This window comes from Desmodus rotundus, chromosome 4 (assembly GCF_022682495.2).
Source record: "Desmodus rotundus isolate HL8 chromosome 4, HLdesRot8A.1, whole genome shotgun sequence".
NCBI classification, from domain to species: domain Eukaryota; kingdom Metazoa; phylum Chordata; class Mammalia; order Chiroptera; family Phyllostomidae; genus Desmodus; species Desmodus rotundus.
Window position 1 is genome coordinate 118,294,869 of NC_071390.1, and position 15,221 is coordinate 118,310,089.

The window sequence follows — 15,221 nt, forward strand, 5'->3', positions numbered from 1 at the left end:
GCTGGTCTTCTGGGAAGGGTGTGCAAATGCATTCACCTAGTAACTTGATTTAGGGGCAGTTTTGCCTAGGAGTTCTCAGCTTGTATGATTGGTTTCAGCTCCACATGGCATTATCATTCTCCAGCAGGCTGTACAGATAATTTCCTTGCATGGTAACATGACTTTCTAAGAAGATGAAAATAGAAACTGGAAGACCTCTTGAAGCTTGGACTCAGAAGTTGAATAATGTCAGTTTGACACATTTTATCTCTCAAAGCAAGTTACGAGGCTATCTTAGATTCAAGAAGTAGTAAATGACACATTGCAAAAAAGATACATATAAAGGGAGTGGAGCAATCATTGTGGTCTTCTTTGTAAACAGTTGGACTTACAAAGGTGTGAAGAGCACTTATATATTGAGGCTTGCTTACCTGATATCAAATCCACCATCTGTCTTTCTAAGGATGAGGTATATAGAATGGAGTCATACCACTCATCATTTCTCATATGCCAGACTAGTCTTCAAACAGCTGACCCTAGACATGAGTGAACTGAGGACCAACTAGTTGACCCACAATTAACTGTGGATGCATGAGTGAATATAGTCAAGATCTCAAAATCACCCAATTGACCCAAAGACTCATGAGTAATAGTAAGTAGTTATTGCTTTAAGCCACTGAGTTTTCTGTTATTTTGTTATATAGCATTATAGTGCACATGGAGAACTTATACAGAGTATTCTAAAGCTAGATTCTCGGCAGACTTTTGTTTATGTGTTGGTATGTGTGTGTATTCATGAATGTGTATGTATTCATGCATGTGTATATATGTAATAGGTGTGATAAGGGATCAGTATAGTGCCTGGCACACATGATGGTGAATAAATATTTATTAAGTGGACTGATTCTGATGCTAGTAAATATTATCAGAGAGATTTCAAAATTTTATTGAAGAATCTGTAGCAGTAGAATGTCATGTGAATCTATTCTGGATAATTATAGATTAATTTTTCTCAAAATTGAGTTTCCTTTAGTGAATTAGGTATGTATTTGAGCTATGGCCAATTACTCTCATTTTACAACATAAGTCAGTTTTCTCTGAGGAAGCCAGACAAGCAGTGTCCTTTATGAAGCTGCTCTGACCTAGAGCACATCTACTCAATATCTATTTTAGATGATCAGGGAAAAGAGGATCAAAAAGTAATCTGCTTATTTTGATCACCTTTCTAATGTATGCATAGACCTCTGTTTAGTTGAGCTGCAGTGGTTACTACTGCATTTTAGAGTAAGATAGTTTTCTTCTTGAAACTTTATGTCAAGAAGTGTTAACCTAAAATTAAATAGCTGAAATGAGAGGCAATAGGAGTTTATTTGAGATTAAAGGGTTGCAATTTGGGAAGCATAGATTGAGGCAGAAACCCAAATAGTGTCCCTATTACAGAGCGAGGGCGAGGGGTTTTATGAGAAAAGGAAGGGAATAAATACATAAAGAGAAGAAATTTCTACTGGTCCTAACAAGCTGAATTACTTTAGCAATAGATGATTGGTTATTGATTCTGTCTTCAGAGAGAGTCTTGTGGTCAGCATGTCTGTTTTCCTGCTGGCTTTACAAACAATCGTTTGTAAGATAATGTTGCTTTGGCTCCATTTTAAAACGGCTTCACTATGTCAACCTTCACAGCAGCTGGGATTTTGCAATATAAGTAGAATATATTAAACACCCTTTTTTCTTTTGTGTGAGACATTGCTCCCAAATGGTAGGTACATAAAGGGACAGAATTTGCTTTTGATGGGTAGAAAAAGCTGGTGTGTTTGCACATAAAAATTGGTCTAGAAGGCAGTCTTTAAGTCTAAGTAGGCACAATTATACCTAGTTTTATTGCATTATAGATTTAAGGTATTGTTTTTTCAAATCTTTATGTTTTCCACACAGTTTGCAGTCAGACAGGAGAGCAAGAAGGAAGGAAAAAAGAAAGAGAGGAAAGGAGGGAGGAAGGGAAAGAAAGGAAAAGAAAATCTTTGTAAATAAAAAAATATGAATGCAAAATAATTGGAAAATCTCATTTTGAAGTCCTATGGTTGTTCTGATCCTGGTATAGTGGCTGGCCTTTGCTAACAATGATGCAATTTTTGTGAAAAGACAGAAGAAAGGAAGGAAGGAAAGAAGGGAGGGAGGGAGGAAGGGAGGTAAAAAGGGAAAAAGGAAGACAGGAACAGGAGGGAGGAAGCGAAAGAGAAAAAAGAGAAAGAAAAAGAGAAAATGCCCTTTCCCTATTCCAGCATGGCATTTGACCACCTCTGAATGGTACTTTGATGGTTCTTTTTGGAGCAGGGTGCAACTATTAGCCTTGTATGTAAGTAGCAGAGGTACATCTTTGGTCAGGAAAGAGAAGTAGACTACTGGCCTGAGGCAGTAAAGAGTGAATGGGTCTTACTGATTAAAATCTAGGCATTGCTGATGCCAAAATCTGTTCTCAGATGACAGGAACTTAATCTCTTTTGTGAGAGTAACAAATGGAATGGTGGATCAGCAGTTATTGATGGTACAGACATATGTCCAGATTCCCAGAACAGCAGGAAATTTATTTATGGCAAGTTCAGCATAATAAATAGTGTTGCTGTTATCATTACTAATAAGTGACACAAGTAGAAAACCTTGCTTTCATATAGTTTAATTAAAACAGAATGGCTCTCTCAATACCAAAGTATTAGCTTTGCAAGTTTGTTGTTCCTTACTGATGAAGGAAGAATTGAAGCAAGAAATTGGGAGGAGTTTACTCTTAACCCAAAGTCAATTATTGACTAGAAAGTAATTGACCATGGGCAAGTGCCCAACCTTTGAATTTTAGATTCTCCAATCTAACCTATGTGTCGTAACAATATTGCAAAAAAAAAAAAAAAGCAATATATTTGTATGGAAAAGCCCTGTGGAAAGTAGTATAAAGTATAAGGTTTTATTTTTGTCACTACTCTTGCAATAATAATTTGAACTTTGGAAACAAGGAGTAAACTGCATACCTTATGAGGTCTTATGTAAATGTGTATATTATTTTTAGTGCTATCTTTTGGATATATTAAAACTTTTTTAATATAAATAATATTAATTTCATCACTCATCATAGTTCCTTATATTGTATTCTTAATACTAGAAGTTTTGTTTTAAAATTTAGAATCATTCCTGGATATTTAGTAAAACAGAAATAAGTATTTTCTCTATGGACTGGACTATTCTAAAAAGTATGCCACATTGTAATTATCAATTTTATTATTGCTTATTGAGCACAAACTGCTAATTGACACTATGCAGAGATATTTTCCCATATACTATGGGTATTTTTTACAATAAACACACAAGGCTGCAAGGTAGATGTATATCATCACGATGATGATTATACAGATATAAGAACCTTGAGTGTGGAGAATTTAAGTGACTTGTCTGATATCTTCCTATTATGTCAGACTCTATTTAATATATAGCCCACCTCTCCAAGGAGCTTAGGACCTAGCAAGGAAGAAAAATGCAAATGTAACTATAACAATAATTTAAGAGAGACAGTGAAAAACACCATAAAGGCAAAACAGAAAAAAATGTGAAGAAATACTGACAGTAATAGAGACCACGTTTACTCACAGGGGCCATGAAAGGGCTGATTTGTGAGGAAGATCCTGAAGAGGGTTTGGTACATGAAAATGCAGAAATCCATTTTAACTAGTAGAACTTTAGTGATAAATGTATAGAATATGCAAATAAGGTGGTATCTGGGAAACTTTGAATGTTCACTCTTTTGTCTTTTTAAGCACATGACCTTAGCTCTGACTATGCCTGGGTTTCAGATGCCTGGAGTGACTGAGAGTGAGACTTGTCATGGAATGAAAAATGGAGAGGCAAGTTTTAACCTCTAATGTGGAAAAAAAAAAAGACTTGTGCAGCAAAGTTAGTGTGTTTTGAAAACAAAAAATTCCAAAATCATTTATTATCCAGTGAGCATCTCAAGAAATAAGGACTTAAATCATTGAGTCCTTATCAATGAGTTTCTTCTATAATGTAGAGATGCTCTTTCTCCTGAAGTAGTCAAACTATAAGACTCGTTTTTCTACAGGAAGGAAGATTTGATAAGGAGAAAGGAAAAGAAAACCTTGCATGCTGATTCGGTGGGTGTTGGAAGAAGAAAGAGAAAGGGGAAGGCAGAGGTGTTTTAGTAAGTAAAATAGCACCAAATAAGAGTGGGGTGGGGCTTTTGCCAATGGCCGTCATTGGGATCTCTGGAAAGAGCACTCCTTGCAGACCAGACTCTACTAACTTGCTGCATAGCCAGCTGTGCCACCCTGGGCTCTCAAATTCGCATGAAGCAATATGTAGCCAGGTGCTCACAGGTAAGTTTCTAGAGAGAGTATCATAACAGCACAAATCATCACACTTGTAATTTCTTCTCATGCGGGAGCCATATCCATGAGCCATAGTGAGAGTTCAAAGGGATTGAAAATACTGGAAGGGTCTAAGATGTGGCTTAATTAGCCAGAGCACACCAGCAAACTTTTTGCCAGCTTGAAGTCAGACCGTGAGCATTAGCAGTACTGGCTGTCTCCAGGTGGACAAGGACCATGATCCTAGAGACCAGGGAAGCCTAGTGATCCTGAATCAATCCCCAAACATGAGGCTACTCACACCAGATCTCTATCTCCATACACCCAGAAGATACCATGAGAAGGACCTGAGAAGGCGGAGGGAAGAATGAAGCATCTGAAAGACCAAGCTCTTTTTCCTAAGAGTCTGAGTTTAATCCAAAGGAAGTTTTAAACAATTATCTCCTTTCCATATTATAATAGGTACAAGTTTATGAGAAATCTAGCTTATTGGTTTCTAGGCAAAAATAAGTTGTATTTTCTCTATGAATCTGAGTTTTATGAGTTCAATTTGTAATCCTGCTTCATTTATATGTGAAGGAAATATTATTCTCATTTTTGGATGAAGAAAAAATATTTGGAGTAGTGCAATAAATTGACCATGGTAACAGAACAGGAACAGGATGATGCGGGACTTGAACTGGATATTCTGACTCCACAAATCATGCTTTTACTATAATGCCATGCAGTAACAGAGACTGGAAAATATCCTTATTTGGATGGATTGCATGAAGCATGGTCAGGAATTAAATGTGTAATATCCTGTCTCAGCTAAACCATGAGGTCGTTTTGTTAGAAATTTTGTTAGAAATGAGAACCAAGAAGGAAGTTTTAGGCCTAAACCTAATTCTGGTTTGGGTAAAAAGTATAGAAAAAGAGCACGGGGTTTGTCCACTTATTATACAGTAGCATGCACCTATTATATCATGGTACACAGTCCATAGGTAATACATGAGGAAAATAATATCAAACTGTAAAATAAGTATTGCAAATTCTAATTTATTACTAATATTTCCTATGATGACTACTCAAGTCATCAAACCTTTGATGGCTTGAATCATCAGACCTCTTAAAACATTTGTTCTGATGTCTGTTATTGGTGTTACAAGTGTTTGCCATACTATTACATATTTCAATAATGTTAAGAGCATGTCAGTTCCTAATCCTGGGAATGGAGTCCAGATGCAGCTGAGATGATATCAGAATAAATTACCTATATTTATTCTTAATATTTTTATAGAATTTATTGGGGTGATACTGGTTAATAAAATTACATAGGTTTCAGGTGTATAGTTCTATAATGCATCATTTGTATATTGTGTTGTGTGTTCATCACCCAGAGTTAAGTCTTCTTCTGTCACCATTTCTGCCCCCGTACCCTCTTCTCCTTCCCCACCCCCTTTCTCTCTAGTAATCACCATACTATTGTCTTTCTCTATGAGGGTTTTTTTGAGGGGGGGTTATTTTTTTAGAACATCTTCTTATGTATTTCTATAGATAAAATCTAAAAATTTTACACTTTTATAACATAAAGAAATGAAAACTTATTTATAACATAAAAACTTAAAACTATGTGTCTTTCTTCTTGTATTTCAACTTTATATCTGAGACATTTGGATAAATTTTCATAAATAGAGTATTATTTTAGACATACAAAAATGGGGATATGAATTTAAGACATTCTAAAATAACACTGTTTTTTACAAAAAGAGCTCAGTTTTGAATTCTCACTACAGCTTGTCCAACTTTACCCTTAGTTCACCTTCAGTCTACTCATGTGCAATTTTGAATTGCAGTGCTGAGAAATGTACTGTCAATATAATTTTTCAAGTTAAATGAAAGCACTAATTGATAAGCTGTGATAATTTTAGTAGCTATTTCATATAAAAATGGAAAGTTGCAAGGTCTTCAAAATGAGTTTTGAGTTATTAACATAAGGACAAAAGTTTTGATTTGAAGGAAAGCATAGTAAAGAGAAGTCCCTACAGTTGGAAAACTGAGGAAAAAGAAAGTAGAACATCCCTGAAGACTTGGGCCATGTTGGACCCAGCATGCGTGCCACTGGCGATGGCTGACATTTTAACGTCTCTTAAAAACCATTATTGGGCCTTTGTTTTTTCTTTCTGACCACATCTGAAATTTTATAGTAGAAGACAAAGACAGAAAAATATATATACTGAGTATTTACTAGGACTACTTCAACAAATTCTTAATTACTATTATTGTGAGCTTATTATACATGTAGCTTCAATTATTTAGGGCCTAGAACAGTGCCTGGAAAATAGAAGACTTATAATGAATATTTATTTAATGACTGACTATTTTGTAAGAGCTATTACATTTGAAATGATGAGTGGAGATTGGCATCGTAGCATTAAGAATCGTATGTTGAATCATACGTTGAATCATACTCAATCTCTAATTAAGTGACTGGAAATTCAAATCATGCATCAGTAAGTTTACAAATTACCACGTCAGAGTCCCTAAGAGCCTCTCAAATATACTTGGAACTATGAAGATTAGGTTATTCATAAAGCAGTCATTATGATAGATTTTAAGAAGATGTGGTGAAATAGTTTCACCTTTAAGATAAGGTGAAATAGTTTTCTGATTTTGTTTTTTTAAGATTTTATTCATTTATTTTTAGAAAGAGGGGATGTAGGGGAGAAAGAGAGGGAGAGAAACATCACTATGTGAGAGATACATCCATTGGAGGTTGCCTCTCGCAGGCCCCCAGCTGGGAACCTGGCCTGCAACCCAGGCATGTGCCCTGACTGGGAATTGAATTGGCAACCTTTTGGTTTGCAGGCCGGAACTCAATCCACTGAGCCACACCAGCCAGGGCAGTTTTATTTTGTTTTAAAGGCTGTGGATCTTGGAATCCGAGAGATCTGGATTTGAGTGCAAACTCCTACTACTTTCTTGTTGTGTGCCTTAGCTATATTACTTAACCTTTTTAAACATTCAATTTATCATCTCTAATGGAAAATAATATACCTTTCAAAAATGGCTGTAAGAATTAAATGAAATAACATGCATACATGCACAGTCAGAACTCAATAAATGTCAATCCTGCTCTATCATCTGCTTATCAAATTTGCTGTATCATAAAGCTGTAAATATTTGCATTTCTATACATGTATATGCCCAGGTATATCACCACTCATATCAAATTAGGTATTTCCAACACCCATATGCTCCCCATGTTTTGTCTTAGTATATGATCAAGGATAACTACTATTTTAATCTCTATTATTATATATTAGTTTGCCTACTTTGAACTTCATGTTTATTAAATATAGTACATATGCTTGTTTCTAATTTCTTTAGTTCAGTCTTCACGTGTATGAGATATAGGTATGTTTTTGTCTGTAGCAGTAGTTAATTTTTCCCCATTGCTGTTGACAATTTTTATTTGTTCATTCTATGTTTGTTGGGCATTTGGATTGTTTCCAGCTTTTGATTTTTATAAATGACACTGACACAAATGTTCATAATAGTCTTGTATATGTTTTTTCATAGTTGAAAGCATTTATTTCTTCTTGAGATACATTTAAATTTGCAGGTATAGTACATGTGTGTGCATGTGTGTGTTATGATAGATACTGTCAAACCCTTTTACAAAATGTATGTACCAGTTCAAAATCCCATCAGAGTGTGTGATAGTTTTAATTGCTCCATGTTCTCACCATCATTTGATATCATTCAGCATTGGCATTATGAACTATGCATCTATATCTCTATCTATCTATCTATCTGTGCATAATTTTAGCCATTCCTGTGAGGGTTGTAATGTTTCATTGTGATTTCAATTTGCAAGTCTCTGGTGACTAATGATACTAAATATTTTTTCACATGCTTATTATCCATATGCATATTATTTTTGGTGATGTTCCTTTTCAAGTTTTGATCATTAAAAAAGTTATATTGCCAGTCTTTTATTGACTTGTAGGATTCTGAGTTCCACTCCTTTGCTGAATAGTGGGAATCTCTTTTCCCAGTCTGTAGCTTTTCATTCTCTTGTTGTATTTTTGATGATAAAACTTTTTAATTGAATGACTACATATGTGTGAGTTTATTTTTAGATTCTATAGTATCTCTCACATGTTAATTTGGATACTGGCACATGACACGTATCTGCATGTGCTGTTCATTTGGATCAATTTGAACCAGGTAGAGGTAGGAATGGGTGATATTGAGGAGTGCGGGGTGGATTTAGGGGTAAGGTCTATGGCCCACAACAGAAACTAAAATTTGCATCACAAGTCATTCCTGGATGTCAAAATGCTGAAATGTAATAGCTGTGAGTTTAGGATTCCTGGAAAATTGTTTTCTAAAAAAGACCCTTTGATAAAAACTGATTTTAATGCTCTCATGTTATTTCATTTTAATTTAATTATTATGTGAATATATACCTATTATTTACAGAAAAAAATGTCCTCTTAGTGCAAATCTAAGTCTGATATTTTCCCACAGGAAAAATGTAGTAAACCTATTTAAAATACTTTTAAAATATATCGCAAGTAAGAGCTCTATTTTCTTTTCCTATTTTTTAAAAAAGAAAATACAAGTTATTTGATGATGGATTCAGTTTGCTTTGAGTAATCTTTTATCACAGGTTTCCAAGGGAATTTTCTTTGAAGCACATCTTTGCTCAGACATAAAAACACAAGTTGGCTAAAACTGACAAGTTTGGTACAGTGACTTTGGAATATTGGAAGAAATAGTAGGCTTTCTGAATTGTATTACTCCTGCTTTTCTCCTGGGGTAGCATTAAAATCGATCATTTTCTTATTACATTCAAAGAGTATGTTTCAACAATATTGCATTTAGCCCCCAAAGAGCAAAACTGGGAGGTTAAATGTGAATCATAAAACTCTATTTCTCAATAAAAGAATTGGGTAGGTGGCAAAAGCAATGGCTAATAAGAGTTGATATGTGGTGGTCACTGATCCTATATAATATTCTGAAGGTTTCTTTTTTCACATTTTCTTCTCCAAAACAGAAAAAAGTAGACAGGATTGCAGTTAGTATTTTCAATAAGTTGTTTATGTTCTTAAAGAACAACACTTAATAGAATATTTCAGTCTTCAGAAAATAGATCATTATCTTTGTTCTAAAACCACATAGTAATAAAAAATATATATATATATTGGCCTCATAACTAATAGTGTTATCCTGGCCTAAAAAGTCTAATAGATTTGTAAAGGTGTACATGAGAAGCTTCCCTGTTATTCATTTCAATATACTGAATTTTGTCACCTTTGTAACTATTATATTTTCACCAATTCATCTGACTTTAGCATATTGTAGATAGATTTTTTTTGATGTAATTAGTTGTAATGAATATAGCTACTTTCCAAATATTTAGTAGTTTGGTTATAGAACATAAAATTGATACTATCATTATCCTCAAAGTATCTCTTCTCAGGGAAGATGTCTTCTCCTTCAGAACCCTTTACTCTGTAATCAACACTGCTAGTCAAACAAACATATTTCACAGTAGTGTCTTGTGGAATATTGATTTTAAAAAAAGGTAATTTCTATTTCTAGACAAGTAAGTTTTAATTTGAACTAGGGAATCATAGAAGACATTCATCAACCATGAATTTAGTCCATTAGGATGCTAGCAGAAAACAGAAGACACACTCAAAGAGTTCACAAATATGAGTTAAAAGAAGGGACTAGTTACAGAGATGTAAGCAGAATTAAGAGACACCAAAAGGGATGGTGAAGCATTCAAGGACCCAAAATGATGGATAGCCATTACTGCTCCAACACCTGTTGGGATAAGGGTAGAAGGTAATAGAATCAGAACCCAGTGATAGCTGTAGCTGTGGGAGATGGGCTACTCAAAGGTAGTGGACACACACAGAGGAACACAGCCTGTCAAAATCATGAATTGGGATGGGGAAACTGAGGAAGAAATCAGACGTGATACCCCTTACTTTTTTTCTCCTGGTGGTGCCTCCTATTGGCTGAAACAAATGAGATGCCAGAGGGCAAGAGATACCAAGTAATATAGTTCTGGGGCACAGATCTATATACATAGGTCAGGGTAAAGAATGGATCCAGAAGGGTAAAAGTAAGTGCAGAATAACTGGCACATGCCATTCCTTTTTTCCATGTAGTGTACACCCCTGTTCTTTGTTGAGAAAGACAAATCTGAAACACAGAGGAAAATTCCCCAAACACAGAGGAAACACAAAATCTTATTAACTACATATCACCTTGAGGAGATGTTGGTGCAGCTAGAATCTCACCAGGAACTTTAAATGTAATAGTACTCAGAATCAGTGCCCTTCACATAAAGTATCGAGTATCAAGAGTGAATGGAAAGGAGAAAAACAATGATTGATATAAAACATACCTGATCATAGTGCTCACTTCCAGTGCCAAGACTTACATTACAAGGCTTGTTGAAAATTGTACCTTCATTCTTTGATCACCAGTTTCATGTTCCCTTTATTCTCTGCCAGCATCAGCTGGTGAGTTTCTTTTTCTTTTTTTTTTTTTTTCCTGATGGGATGACCCAGATCTTGACTCCTATAGAACCTGAGTCCCAGTGGTCCTGTCTTGATTATGTTGCCCCAATTTCCCACCGGTAACATATAAAAGAATGGCTGTACAACAGGAGCTGCAATGACTTGCTTGGATTTCAAAATTCTGTTTCCCTCCACTAGTTGGAAGCAATCAAATTTCTCTTTGGTAATTGAATTAATTATTCAAACCAATATACTGACCTCTTTCTTTGCCTATTATTTCATCAGAATGGGAAGCTCAAGTTAGCCCAAGGTCAGTCTGGATTTCTATTTCAAAGGGATAATGACTGTGTTCCCTGGTGAAAACATCAGTTCTCCATACACACCAAGGTCGCTTTTGATGTATTATTAGATATAAAAGCAGGAAAGGCTATTCCAACATCCACTCCTTGTTTCCCAGACCCATGTGGTTCATGCAGAGACAATGGAAATATTTGTTGTCTACTAGCTTAAAGCATATTCTGCATCCTATAGAATAGTACCACAAACTCACAGGTTATCTTCACTTACCTCGTGTCATTCCTGAGTCTTTGGTGGCTAGTTCATCGTTTTGTCAACCAGGTGCTCTCTGGGAAATCTAATAAGACCAGAGAACACATTGAGAGGAGCCCAATGCTGTAGTTCCTTTACTTTAAAATTTGTCCCTCAGCAAAAGCAATTTTTTAAGTACACTAAGGTGATGAGTAATGCATTTTGTAATTCTTGCTTAGTTATTTGGTAGTTTTGCAGACACAAATGCAAATATATATCTGGGATATGAGTATATTCCCATGACAACAGCCTCGTGACAAAAGGGATCCAAAGTAATCAACTTTCACCTGGTGGATGGCCAGCTCTTCTGCTAACAGTCATATTGGGGCTTAGTATTCACTCTGCTGTGGGCATATTGGGTACTCAGCATAGTTGTGACCAGATCAATCTTAGTGAAGGGAACTCTATGTTGTCTATGTTATTGAGCCCAAGTATAGCCTCCATCCCTGCCACTGTGGCTGCTTGGTAAATGGGCCCATTCAACAACAATTTAGTGGCCAAGGATAGAAGCTGACTTATATTCACAAAACAGGTAATTTTGTGCACTTGCTTGGTGAGAGCCTTCACTTCACTGGAGACAATTTATGTGGGCCAGGAATATTCACATTCTGTGCCCATTCTGAAATGTTTATTCATAATCCTCTCTCCTAGATTCCCTTGTCACCCATTTTCCAATCTTGTTCTTTCCAATCCCATGACCAACAACTAACTTGTTTTCTACTAACTATGAATTAATGTAGATTTAACATCATGTCATTTCTGTCCTTCCAGATATCTACAGAAAGTGGATAAATAGACACATGTACTGACCAAAACCCCTATCTCAATTTTCAAGGTTCTATTTCTTTCTAACTAGTGTCCTTAAAGTTAGCATAAAAAATCTGAAGGAATTTTACATTTAACTGCATCCCCATAGTACTTAAAATAATGTCTGCACCCCAGCAGAGCTGGAGAAAGACTCTGAGCCATGCCTCTCCCTAGCCTCTGGTGGTTTGTTAGAACTTTGGTGTTCCTTGGCTTATAGATCCATTACCCCAATCTCTTTCTTCATGTTCACACAGTCTTCTCCTTGTGTCTGTGTCCATACTTCTCCTTTTTATAAGGCCACCATTTATACTGGATTAGGGGCCCACCCTATTCTGTGATTTCATCTTAACTCATTACATCTACAACAACCATATTTTCAAATACTCACATTTTGAGACACTGGAGGTTAAGAGTTCAACATACAAATTTTGGGGGGACACAATTCAACCCATAACAAATCCTAATGCCTAATACAATGAATGGCCCCGATTAGGTGTCCAATAAATATTTTTGAATAAATTTATGAGTAGTAGAAGACTAAAAGAGAACCCATTTATCTATTTTTTACATTTTTGGGCATTACATCTTATATGTTATCTATTAATCTACATCTTATTCTTCTGAAAACTAAGGTAAAAAACTTGAGTTAGTATCAGACAGGCTCTTCTATTTGGCCCTAATGATTAATTAGTGATATAAGAACTATATACTGTATTGGCTAATAAATCCTTCTACTGAAGTTCTACCTCTGGCAGTGCCCACTCAGCCAGTTTTAGAGACAGAAAGAAATCTCTCAAGCTCAGAAATGTCATTCTGACCTCTGAATGATCAGTATACTTCCTGCATCATGAGGTTTGATTAAAAAATTATTGCTTGAGCTGGTTACCTGCAAGTGCTTTTGAAGCTCATAAAATAATCCAATCACTTTAAAATCTAATTTCAATATTTATCTCAGTGATAACCTGTGCAGAAGAACAATTAAGATAATTTTTGCCAACACCCTCTGAGTCATTTATCCAAGTTAATTTTATTTGCTGTCCTGCTGCCTGTCCTGCTACCTCCTGCATTTAAATCCATCTTTACTTACTCATATTCACAGGCAGCTTTTTCTACATCAAAAATTCACAGGCAGCTTTTTCTTTTCCAATAAACCATGTTTACCATGAAACAAAGATTCTGGTATTTTCAGTTTCCCATCTAATTTTTCTTCTGCCAAATCTTGAATAGCAATAATGTGTTTATAAAGCTTTTCTGCAGGATCCCATCCATAATACCTTACAATACAGTGCTGAATAGAGAGCCCTGGTATTGGAACCCAATTCTTATTTTTTTAAATCTTTACCTGAGGACATTTTTTCCCATTGCTTTTAGCTTTTGGGGGGAGGGAGGTTGAAAGAGAGAGAGAGAGAGAAACATTGATTTGTTGCCTTCTTAACAGGCCCTGACCAGGGCTCAAACCGGCAACATGGGTATGTGCCCTGATTGGAATCAAACCCGTGACCTTTTGGTCCATGAGGATGATGCTTCAAGCAACTAAACCACACCAGCCAGGGTAGAACCCAATTTTTGAATTAGGAATTTATATATCACTATGTATAAGCAAGGATTAACATTATTTTCTGTGACTATTTAGTTATGTGATCCTTTCATCTTCACTACAACCCTGTTATAAACTTCATTTAACAGTTGAGGAAATTTTTAGAGAGGTTAATTAATCTGCCTAAAGACATGGCTCAGTAATGGTAGCTGACTTATACTTAGATTTAGCACTACCGCTGTCTGCTTTCAGAGTCCACCGTCATTTATACCACCACCTACCATTTAAGAGCAATTCAACAAAGTAGGCAGGCTGGACCATCCTCTAAGATCTGTTGTTTCTGGCTTGAACTCCCTCTGCCAAGATAACTTCACAACTCCTCATCTTTTGGGATGCTGCTTTGACTTCAATTATGCAATTATAACTTTTCTACTCACACTGTCATTTCTCCTTGGTGGAATTTATTTCATTCTTAATTCCTTGTCTGATGTCTGTCTTCTTCATGAGGTGGGAAGGTCTGTTAGGACAGGGATTGTCTCTGACTTGTTTACCACCATATCTCCTGCACTCAGTACAGTTTCTGACTGTGCTCCATGCAGTTACTCGATACACAGATGGATAAGAATGCGTGTGTCATGTATTTGTCTTGTACAGGGCCTAAAAGGCAAAGATACAGTCCTGCAAGCCTTATGTTCAGTAAGTCCCAAGGATAATCTAGACAGAACAGTTAGGGTTTGTAAAAGGAAGTTCCTCTTTCTTCACAAATATTCTGAAAATTTATTCACAGCGCCTATTTTAGAGGTCATTAAGACCCATGAAATGGTATAAAAATACATACACACATATAACCCAGAATACCCTTTCTACTAAATTGTAAAAAAATGATGAATTTGATTAAAATAAGAATTAATAGTCTGCCAGACACTAGATTAGGATAATATTTTCAATTTAAATTGGAATTATGATTGTTCATGGCATATGTTCTTACAAACATTGAATCTATGTTTTGCATCTCCCATTTTAGAGATGATACTTATTAGATTAGATCTATTTAAAATTCACCTGAATAATGTTTTAATATAAATGAGTCACAAATATGAAAATAATGATTTTCATCCAAGCATATCACATTATTTGTTCATAGTAGGGTGATTAAACTTAAGATAGTCTATTAACATTTGATTCCTATTACTATGGAAAACCAATACATATTAGCTCTTCAAGTTTATGACCAATAACTTCTAATCAAATGGTCTTCACACCTCCAAACATCGGAATTATTATGGGAGCATTATAGGATAACACAAGTGATAATGCCTTATTTTTGGAGAGTCTTAGTATGTGTGGGTAGGTCCTGAAATTTGTACTTTTAAAAATCAAATCCTCACCTAATGATATGTCTATTTATTTGAGAGAGAGGCA